A 10,615-nucleotide genomic window follows, 5' to 3' on the forward strand; every position below is an offset into this window, starting at 1 on the left:
AGGAATTATTTATCAGTGGTGCTGAGATAACAAGGATTGAATGTACCATAAGAAACAACCTTAAACTGAGTAGTAGAAACCACTGCCCTAAAGTCCTTTAGTAATTCCTTGCCATAGGCAATGTTTTCTTTGTCTGTCATTCTAAGACTGCAGATTATCCCAAGATTGTTTATTTTCTTTTTCCAGTGCTACCTCAGGTTTTAGTCTATCAAATCTTATTCTTGTAGATTAAATAATAGGGATTTTTTTTCTTTATTTTTGCTTTTCCATATTTTTAATATGACCTAGCTGTTAGATGAAAATTCTTCCATTTACATCCAAGGCCTCAGAAAGCTATTTCCTAAATTTAGTTCCACATTCTTCTGATATAAGTAAAGCTGGCAAAATGTGAAGTCAGAGCAATAAATATTTTTTTCTGAATATATATTTAAATTTTATATAAATACATGTATGTATGAAATTAAGAGCAGTTACCACAGAATGGTGATTATTTTATTATTGCAGACATCTATAGTTCCTAAAGACATACCAAAGAAAGGCAATGCCAAATAATGCTTAAACTACTGCACAGTTACACTCATCTCACATGCTAGTAAAGTAATGCTCAAAATTTTCCAAGCCAGGCTTCAGCAATACGTGAACCGTGAACTTCCAGATGTTCAAGCTGATTTTAGAAAAGGCAGAGGAACCAGAGATCAAATTGCCAACATCTGCTGGATCATGGAAAAAGCAAGAGAGTTCCAGAAAAACATCTATTTCTGCTTTATTGACTATGACAAAGCCTTTGACTGGGTGGACCACAATAAACTGTGGAGAATCTTCAAGAGGTGGGAATACCAGACCACCTGACTTCTCTCTTGAGAAATCTGTATGCAGGTCAAGAAGCAACATTTAGAACTAGACCTGGAACAACAGACTGCTTCCAAATAGGAAAAGGATTACATTAATCTGTATATTGTCACCCTGCTTATTTAACTTCTATGCAGAGTACATCATGAGAAACGCTGGGCTGGAAGAAACACAAGCTGGAATCAAGATTGCTGGGAGAAATATCAATAACCTCAGATATGCAGAAATATCAATAGCCTCAGATATGCAGATTACACACTTATGTCAGAAAGTGAAGAGGAACTAAAAAAGAGTCTTGATGAAAGTGAAAGTGGAGAGTGAAAAAGTTGACTTAAAGCTCAACATTCAGAAAATGATGATCATGGCATCCGGTCCCATCACTTCATGGGAAAAAGATGGGGAACTTGTGGAAACAGAGTCAGACTTTATTTTTTTTTGGGGGGGGGGCTCCAAAATCACTGAACATGGTGACTTCAGCCCTGAAATTAAAAGATGCTTGCTCCTTGGAAGGAAAGTTATGACCAACCTACATAGCATATTGAAAAGCAGAGACATTACTTTGCCAGCTAAGGTCCGTCTAGTCAAGGCTATGGTTTTTCCAGTGGTCATGTATGGATGTGAGAGTTGGACTGTGAAGAAAGCTGAGCACCAAAGAACTGATGCTTTTGAACTGTGGTGTTGGAGAAGACTCTTGAGAGTCCCTTGGACTGCAAGGAGATCCAACCAGTCCATTCTGAAGGAGATCAGCCCTGGGATTTCTTTGGAAAGAATGATGCTAAAGCTGACACTCCAGTGCTTTGACCACCTCATGCGAAGAGTTGACTCATTGGAAAAGACTCTGATGCTGGGAGGGATTGGGGAGGAAAAGAGGATGACGGAGGATGAGATGGCTGGATGGCATCACCAACTCGATGGATGTGAGTTTGAGTGAACTCTGGGAGTTGGTGATGGACAGGGAGGCTTGGCCTGGTGCGATTCATGGGGTCGCAAAGAGTCAGACAAGACGGAGTGACTGGGAGGAACTGAACTGAACTGAATGATAATGACGTATCCTGAAAATTGATTCACACTATTATATTAAAATGCTTAAAACACAGCAGGCATTATATTTTATCTATTTTCTCCTATCCAGCTTTAATTTACTATCTCTCCACTGGTCTCCCTGGTGGCTCAGAGGTTAAAGCGCCTGCCTCCAATGCAGGAGACCTGGGTTAGATCCCTGGGTCTGGAAGACCCCCTGGAGAAGGAAATGGCAACCCACTCCAGTATTCATGCCTGGAGAATCCCATGGACTGAGGAACCTTGTAGGCTCCAGCCCACGGGGTCGCAAAGAGTTGGGCATGACTGAGCGACTTCACTTAAACTTAAACCACTGAATATATGATTAGAAAAAATAAGACCCTGATATTCCTATGCCACTTTAACTTTTCTACTGAGGAAATCAAACACTGAAGTAGGCAAGACAATTTTTCATCCCAAGATAAATTTCTTCTGTACTGATGAAGCCATTCAATTTAGTTAAGGTCATGCTAACTGGAACCTCCATACACATCTTTGCCCTCCACTGAGCTCCACTGATTACAAACAGGGAAAGGAGCACATCAAGGCTACATACTGTCACCTTGTTTATGTAACTTATATGCAGAGCATGTCATGTAAAATGGGGGCTGGATGAAACACAAGCTGGAATCAAGATTGCCGGGAGAAATATCAATAACCTCAGATATGCAGATGACACCAGCCTTATGGCAGAAAGTGAAGATTAATTAAAGAGCCTTTTGATAATAGTGAAAGAGGAGAGTGAAAACATTGGCTTAATACTCAATATTTAGAAAACTAAGATCATGGCATCTGGTCTCATCTCTTCATGGCAAATAAATGGGGAAACAATGGAACCAGTGAAAGATTGTATTTTGGGGGGCTCCCAAAATCATTGCAGATAGTGACTGCAGTCATGAAATCAAAAGACACTTGCTCCTTGGAAGAAAAGCTATTATGACCTAGATGACATATTAAAAAGCAGAGACATTAGTTTACCAAGAAAGGTCCATCTAGTCAAAGCTATGGTTTTTCCAGTAGTCATGTATGGATGTGAGAGTTGGACTATAAAGAAAGCTGAGCACCAAAGTATTGATGCTTTTGAACTGTGGTGTTGGAGAAGACTCTTGAGAGTCCCTTGGATGGCAAGGGGATCAAACCAGTCCATCCTAAAGGAAATCAATCCTGAATTTTCATTGGAAGGACTAATGCTGAAACTGAAACTCCAATACTTTGGCCACCTGGCTTGAAGAACTGACTCGTTTGCAAAGATCCTGATGCTGGGAAAAATTGAAGGCAGGAGAAGGGGACAAAAAAGAGTGAGATGGTTGGATGGCAACACCAACTCGATGGACATGAGTTTGAGCAAGCTCCAGGAGTTGGCAATGGATAGGTAAGCCTGAAGTGCTGCAGTTCATGGGGTTGCAGAGTCTGACACTACTTAGCAACTAACTGAACTGAGCTCCACTTCTGTGCCATTTCTTATCTACAAAAGGGAGGTATTTTCCAGTATAGATGCTGTGTAAAGCAATTGGCTCTCCACTCTTTGCTGTGTCATTCACTGAATCTGCACCAGACCTTTCTTATAGCTGTGGCATTAACTAGACTTTTCTAATTCTGTGACTGACTTTCCCTGAAGGCTGAGAGTTGGGGCAAGGGGGGTTGCCTTTCTGCTTCAAAGATAGATTGCAGTGAATAAAAGTACCATGAGGTGAAAGTCAATGTTCTAAACTAGGTGTTATAAACAACTGATTAATTTCCAGCCTAATAAATTGAAATCCATATAGTTCAGAGCAAAAATAAAAGGAAAGAAAACTAAAGAAAATAGAAAGCAGAAACCAAAATAAAAAACAGACCCTAAAATGTATCTTGAATTTTAATGACCATTAGAGAAACAGGAGACAGGATCTGCAAGGTAAGTTTAGGTTTCAAATTAGTATTACCCATACACTCTAAAAAACCCCAGATTGTGACATTTAGTTTAGAACACCTTTGAGTAGTAATTCTCCATGTTGCATACATATATGAAAAAACTAAACAATGAATGTTTAGGAGTAAAAATATAAAAAAAAAATTTCAGGAGTATCTACTTTTGGGTTTAAGAAAGAGGAATGCAATTGATAACATATTGGTAATATTTTATTGTTTACATAGAATAAGCATACTGAGGTTTTTAGATTTAAAATATTTTTTGAATTGTCTGTTAATCCCTTCTCCAAGTGATCATCCCAACACAGGAATTGAACCTAGGTTTCCCACATTGCAGGCAGGGTCTTTACCAGCTGTGCCACAGGGAAGCCCAAGACTACTGGAGTGGGTAGCCTATCCCTTCTCCAAGGGATCTTCCTGACCCAGGGATCAAATATGGGGTCTCTGCATGGCAGGTGGATTCTTTATCAACTGAGCTATGAGGGAAGCCAGGAAACAGCTAATACTCATTATTTTATTTTAAAATTTATTTATATTTATATTTTATTTTTTGAATAGTTATCTTAAAAGACTATGAAAATACTGGCGCCCACTGTGCGGCCGCTGAGCCGGAGCCGGCCTGAGCAGTGCCCTCAGCACGGCCCTCTTTCCAAGACCCTAGGCACTCGTGTGGATCTTCGCACGTCCCCCACTATCCCAGGTTCCCCTACCCCACGCGGCCAGCTTTCTGCGCACCAGCCCCGCTGAGGTCCGTGTCTTGTCTTGCCCGCGGGACTTGGGCTGGAGCCTGAGCTGTAGCCGGCGCCATGTCGGTGATGGGCATCAGTTAAGTTCAGTTCAGTTCAGTCGCTCAGTCGTGTCCGACTCTTTGCGACCCCATGAATTGCAGCATGCCAGGCCTCCCTGTCCATCACCATCTCCTGGAGTTCACTCAGACGCATGTCCATCTAGTCCGTGATGCCATCCAGCCATCTCATCCTCTGTCGTCCCCTTCTCCTCCTGCCCCCAATCCCTCCCAGCATCAGAGTCTTTTCCAATGAGTCAACTCTTTGCATGAGGTGGCCAAAGTACTGGAGCTTCAGCTTTAGCATTATTTCTCTACTGATCTCCAGTAGTATATTGGGCACCTAATGACCTGGGGAGTTCCTCTTTCAGTATCCTATCATTTTGCCTTTTCATACTGTTCATAGGGTTCTCAAGGCAAGAATACTGAAGTGGCTTGTCATTCCCTTCTCCAGTGGACCACATTCTGTCAGATCCCTCCACCATGACCCACCCATCTTGAGTTGCCCTGCAGGCATGGCTTGGTTTCATTGAGTTAGACAAGGCTGTGGTCCTAGTGTGATTAGATTGACTAGTTTTCTGTGAGTATGGTTTCAGTGTGTCTGCCCTCTGATGTCCTTTTTCAACACCTACCATCTGGGCATAGACCAGAGCTGCTGCGTCACTGTAGCCCATGCTGGCGGCATCAAAATAATTGCTAATGAGTACACTGACTGCTGCACGCCGGCTTGCATTTCTTTTGGACCTAAGAATCGCTCAATTGGAGCAGCAGCTAAAAGCCAGGTAATTTTCAATGCAAAGAACACAGTCCAAAGATTAAAAGATTCCATGGCCGAGAATTCTCTGATCCATTTGTGGAGGGAGAAAAATCCAAACTTGCATATGATATTGTGCAGTTGCCCACTGGGTTAACAGGTATAAAGGTGAAATATATGGAGGAGGAACATAGTTTTACCACGGGGCAGGTGACTGCCATGCTTTTATCCAAACTGAAGGAGACAGCAGAAAGTGTTCTTAAGAAGCCTGTTGTGGACTGTGTTATTTCAGTTCCTTGTTTCTATACTGATGCAGAAAGACGATCAGTGATGGATGCAACACAGACTGCTGGTCTCTGTTGTCTGCGATTAATGAATGAAACTACTGCAGTTGCTCTTGCATATGGAATCTATAAACAAGATCTTCCTGCCTTAGAAGAGAAACCAAGAAATGTAGTTTTTGTAGACATGGGAGATTCTTCTTATCACGTTTCTGTATGTGCATTTAATAGAGGAAAACATAAAGTTCTGGCCACTGCATTTGACACAACACTGGGAGGCAGAAAATTTGATGAGGTACTAGTAAATCATTTTTGTGAAGAATTTGGAAAGAAATACAAGCTAGACATAAAGTCCAAAATCCGTGCATTATTACGACTGTCTCGGGAGTGTGAGAAAAAAGGTGGGATGATTTGGGAGAATGACATTCTAACATGTATACTATCATGTAAGAATTGAATCGCCAGTCTATGTCTGATGCAGGATACAGCATGCTTGGAGCTGGTGCATGGGGATGACCCAGAGAGATGTTATGTGGAGGGAGGTGGGAGGGGGGTTCATGTTTGGGAACACATGTAAGAATTAAAGATTTTAAAATTTAAAAAATAAAAAATAATAAATAAAATTTAAAAAAAAATTGATGAGCGCAAATGCTTCAGACCTTCCTTTGAGCATCGAATGTTTTATGAATGATGTTGATGTTTCTGGAACTATGAATAGAGGCAAATTTCTGGAGATGTGTGATGATCTCTTAGCTAGAGTGGAGCCACCACTTCATAGTGTTTTGAAACAGGCAAACTTAAAGAAAGAAGATATTTATGCAGTGGAGATAGTTGGTGGTGCAACACGAATCCCTGCAGTGAAAGAGAAGATCAGCAAATTTTTTGGTAAAGAAATTAGTACAACACTAAATGCCAATGAAGCTGTTACTCGAGGCTGTGCATTGCAGTGTGCAATCTTATCGCCTGCTTTCAAAGTCAGAGAACTTTCTATCACTGATGTAGTGCCATATCCAATATCTCTGAGATGGAATTCTCCAGCTGAAGAAGGGTCAAGTGACTGTGAAGTCTTTTCGAAAAATCATGCTGCTCCTTTCTCTAAAGTACTCACATTTTACAGAAAGGAACCTTTCACTCTTGAGGCTTATTATAGCTCTCCTCAAGATTTGCCTTATCCAGATCCTGCTATAGCTCAGTTCTCAGTTCAGAAAGTCACTCCTCAGTCTAATGGCTCCAGTTCAAAAGTGAAAGTCAAGGTTCGAGTAAATGTCCATGGCATTTTCAGTGTGTCCAGTGCATCTCTAGTGGAAGCGCATAAGTTTGAGGAAAATGAGGAACCAATGGAAACAGATCAGAATGCAAAGGAGGAAGAGAAGATGCAATTGGACCAGGAGGAGCCACATGTTGAAGAGCAACAGCAGCAGACACCAGCAGAAAATAGGTTGGAGTCTGAAGAAATGGAGACCTCTCAAGCTGGATCAAAAGACAAAAACATGGACCAACCACCTCAAGCCAAGAAGGCAAAAGTGAAGAGCAATACTGTGGACCTGCCAATTGAGAATCAACTCTTATGGCAGATAAACAGAGAGATGCTCAACTTATACATTGGAAACGAGGGTAAGATGATCATGCAGGATAAACTAGAGAAAGAGAGGGATGATGCTAAGAATGCAGTAGAAGAATATGTGTACAAAATGAGAGACAAGCTGAGTGGTGAATATCAGAAGTTTGTGAGTGAAGATGACCATAACAATTTTACCTTGAAATTAGAAGATACAGAAAATTGGTTGTATGAGGATGGAGAAGACCAGCCAAAGCAAGTTTACGTTGATAAATCGGCTGAATTAAAAATCTAGATCAGCCTATCAAGATGCGATTCCAGGAATCTGAAGAAAGACCAAAATTATTTGACAATCTAGGGAAACAAATTCAACAGTATATGAAAGTAATCAGCTCTTTCAAAAACAAGGAGGACCAGTATGATCATTTGGGTACTGCTGACATGCTAAAAGTGGAAAAAAGCACGAATGAGGCCATGGAGTGGATGAATAACAAGCTGAATCTGCAGAACAAGCAGTGTCTGACCATGGATCCAGTTGTCAAGGCAAAAGAGATTGAAGCTAACATTAAAGAGCTGATGAGTATCTGAAGCCCTATAATTTCAAAGCCCAAACCCAAAGTGGAACCTCCAAAACAGGAGCAAAAAAATACAGAACAGAATGGACCAGTGGATGGAAAAGGAGACAACCTGGGCCCTCAGGCTTCTGAGCAGGGTACAGACACAGCTGTGCCTTTGGATTCAGACAAGAAGCTTCCTGAAATGAACATTGATTCCAACAATTGTTTATATTAAAACAGACTATTATATATACAAAAAAAGACTATGAAAAGCATCACTGATTTATGAAACTGCCAGTAATGAATGGAGAGAAGAAATGAATGAACAATTTGCAAAAGAATCTGTAATGTCTGATAAATTCATAAAAATGACATTCAGACTAGGTTTTAAATAGGTAAACCTTTTGCTTCTCTAGTGAATTTTGAAATTTGTCCTCATAATGAATTACAGAAATTATTACAAATGCTTAACATTCAAATTAGTATTCAGTTTTCAGCATTGTGAATTCAGGACATGCTGAAGTTCTATTTCAGTTCAGTTCAGTCGCTCGGTCGTGTCTGGCTCTTTGCGAACCCATAAATCACAGCACACCAGGGCTCCCTGTCCATCACCAACTCTCGGAGTTCACTCAAACTCACGTCCATCGACTTGGTGATGCCATCCAGCCATCTCATCCTCTGTCGTCCCCTTCTCCTCCTGCCCCCAATCCCTCCCAGCATCAGAATCTTTTCCAATGAGTTAACTCTTTGCACGAGGTGGCTAAAGTATTGGAGTTTCAGATTCAGCATCAGTCCTTCCAACGAACACCCAGGACTGAACTCCTTTAGGATGGACTGGTTGGATCTCCTTGCAGTCCAAGGGAATCTCAAGAGCCTTCTCCAACACCACAGTTCAAAAGCATCAATTCTTTAGTGCTCAGCTTTCTTCACAGTCCAACTCTCACATCCATACATGACCACAGGAAAAAACATAGCCTTAACTAGATGGACCTTTTTTGGCAAAGTAATATCTCTGTTTTGCAATATACTATCTAGGATGGTCATATCTTTCCTTCTAAGGAGTAAGCATCTTTTAATTTAATGGCTGCAATCACCATCTGCAGTGATTTTGAAGCCCCCCAAAATAAAGTCTGCCACTGTTTCCACTGTTTCCCCATCTATTTCCCAAGAAGTGATGGGACCAGATCCCATGATCTTCGTTTTCTGAATGTTGAGCTTTAAGCCAACTTTTTCACTCTCTTGTTTCACTTTCATCAAGAGGCTTTTTAGTTCTTCTTCACTTTCTGCTATAAAGGTGGTGTCATCTGCATACCTGAGGTTACTGATATTTCTCCCAGCAATCTTGATTCCAGCTTGTGCTTCTTCCAGTCCAGCCTTTCTCATGATGTACTCTGCATAGAAGTTAAATAAGCAGGGTGACAATATACAGCCTTGACATACTTCTTTTCCTAAATGAAACCAGTCTGTTGTTCCATGTTCAGTTCATAACTGTTGCTTCCTGACATGCATACAAGTTTCTCAAGAGGCAGGTCAGGTGGTCTGGTATTCCCATCTCTTTTAGAATTTTCCACAGTTTATTGTGATACACACAGTCAAAGGCTTTGTCAGTCAATAAAGCAGAAATAGATGTTTTTCTGAAACTCTCTTGCTTTTTTGATGATTCAGCAGATGTTGGCAATTTGATATCTGGTTCTTCTGCCTCTTCCAGACAGAGAGCCTGATGAACTATGGACTGAGGTTCATGACATTGTACAGGAGACAGGGATTAAAACCATCCCCATGGAAAAGAAATGTAAAAAGCAAAATGGCTGTCTGAGGAGGCCTTACAAATAGCTGTGAATAGAAGAGAAGTGAAAAGCAAAGGAGAAAAGGAAAGATATAAGCATCTGAATGCAGAGTTCCAAAGAATAGCAAAAAGAGATAAGAAAGTCTTCCTGAGTGATCAATGCAAAGAAATAGAGGAAAAGAACAGAATTGTAAAGACTAGGATCTCTTCAAGAAAATTAGAGATACCAAGGGAATGTTTCATGCAAAGATGGGCTCGATAAAGGACAGAAATGGTATGGACTTAACAGAAGCAGAAGATATTAAGAAGAGGTGAAAGGAATACACAGAAGAACTGTACAAAAAAGATCTTCATGACCAAGATAATCACGGTGTTGTGGTCACTCACCTAGAGCCAGACATCCTGGAATGTGAAGTCAAGTGGGCCTTAGAAAATATCACTACGAACAAACCTAGTGGAGGTGATGGAATTCCAGTAGAGCTATTTCAAATCCTGAAAAATGATGCTGTGAAAGTGCTGCACTCAATGTGCCAGCAAATTTGGAAAACTCAGCAGTGGCCACAGGACTGAAGAAGGTCAGTTTTCATTCCAATCCCAAAGAAAGGCAATGCCAAAGCATGCTCAAACTACTGCACAATTGCACTCATCTCAAACACTAGTAAAGTAATGCTCAAAATTCTGCAAGCCAGGCTTCAGCAGTACGTGAACTGTTAACTTCCAGATGTTCAAGCTGGTTTTAGAAGTTCTATTAGGCAGGAGCAAAAAGAGTCATAGTTGTGACTTACCTAGTCCTCTTTGACCTCTGTCATATATTCTGTCCCAAAAGAGTATTCACATCTCATATCACTCTTGGTCTCTCGTTATTTGTTTACAGGTTTTTCTGAGTCCTTTTCATTTCTACTTCAGTAGAGTTTGAACAAATATATGATTGTTCTTCTGGTACTGCAGAGGCTACTCTGGCTATTCTTGTGGGTTCTCTCTAGATTCTTGAAAACTAACACACCTTATCTTTCACTTTGAAGCAGACTTCCTCATTCTTCCTTTATTATGTTCTCCTTTGCTATTTCCATTTGTCATTC

The 10,615-nt window shown here is 40.8% G+C and overlaps 1 pseudogene across 1 annotated transcript; it reads left to right on the forward strand.

Annotated features, from left to right (window-relative positions):
- LOC102174037 lies at positions 4,623 to 7,985 on the forward strand (annotated as a pseudogene). Its single transcript, XR_001918745.1, has 3 exons — positions 4,623 to 4,628; positions 5,197 to 6,032; positions 6,262 to 7,985. The product of XR_001918745.1 is annotated as a heat shock 70 kDa protein 4 pseudogene (transcript).

The sequence above is a fragment of the Capra hircus genome, chromosome 11 (assembly GCF_001704415.2).
Source record: "Capra hircus breed San Clemente chromosome 11, ASM170441v1, whole genome shotgun sequence".
Classification (NCBI taxonomy): domain Eukaryota; kingdom Metazoa; phylum Chordata; class Mammalia; order Artiodactyla; family Bovidae; genus Capra; species Capra hircus.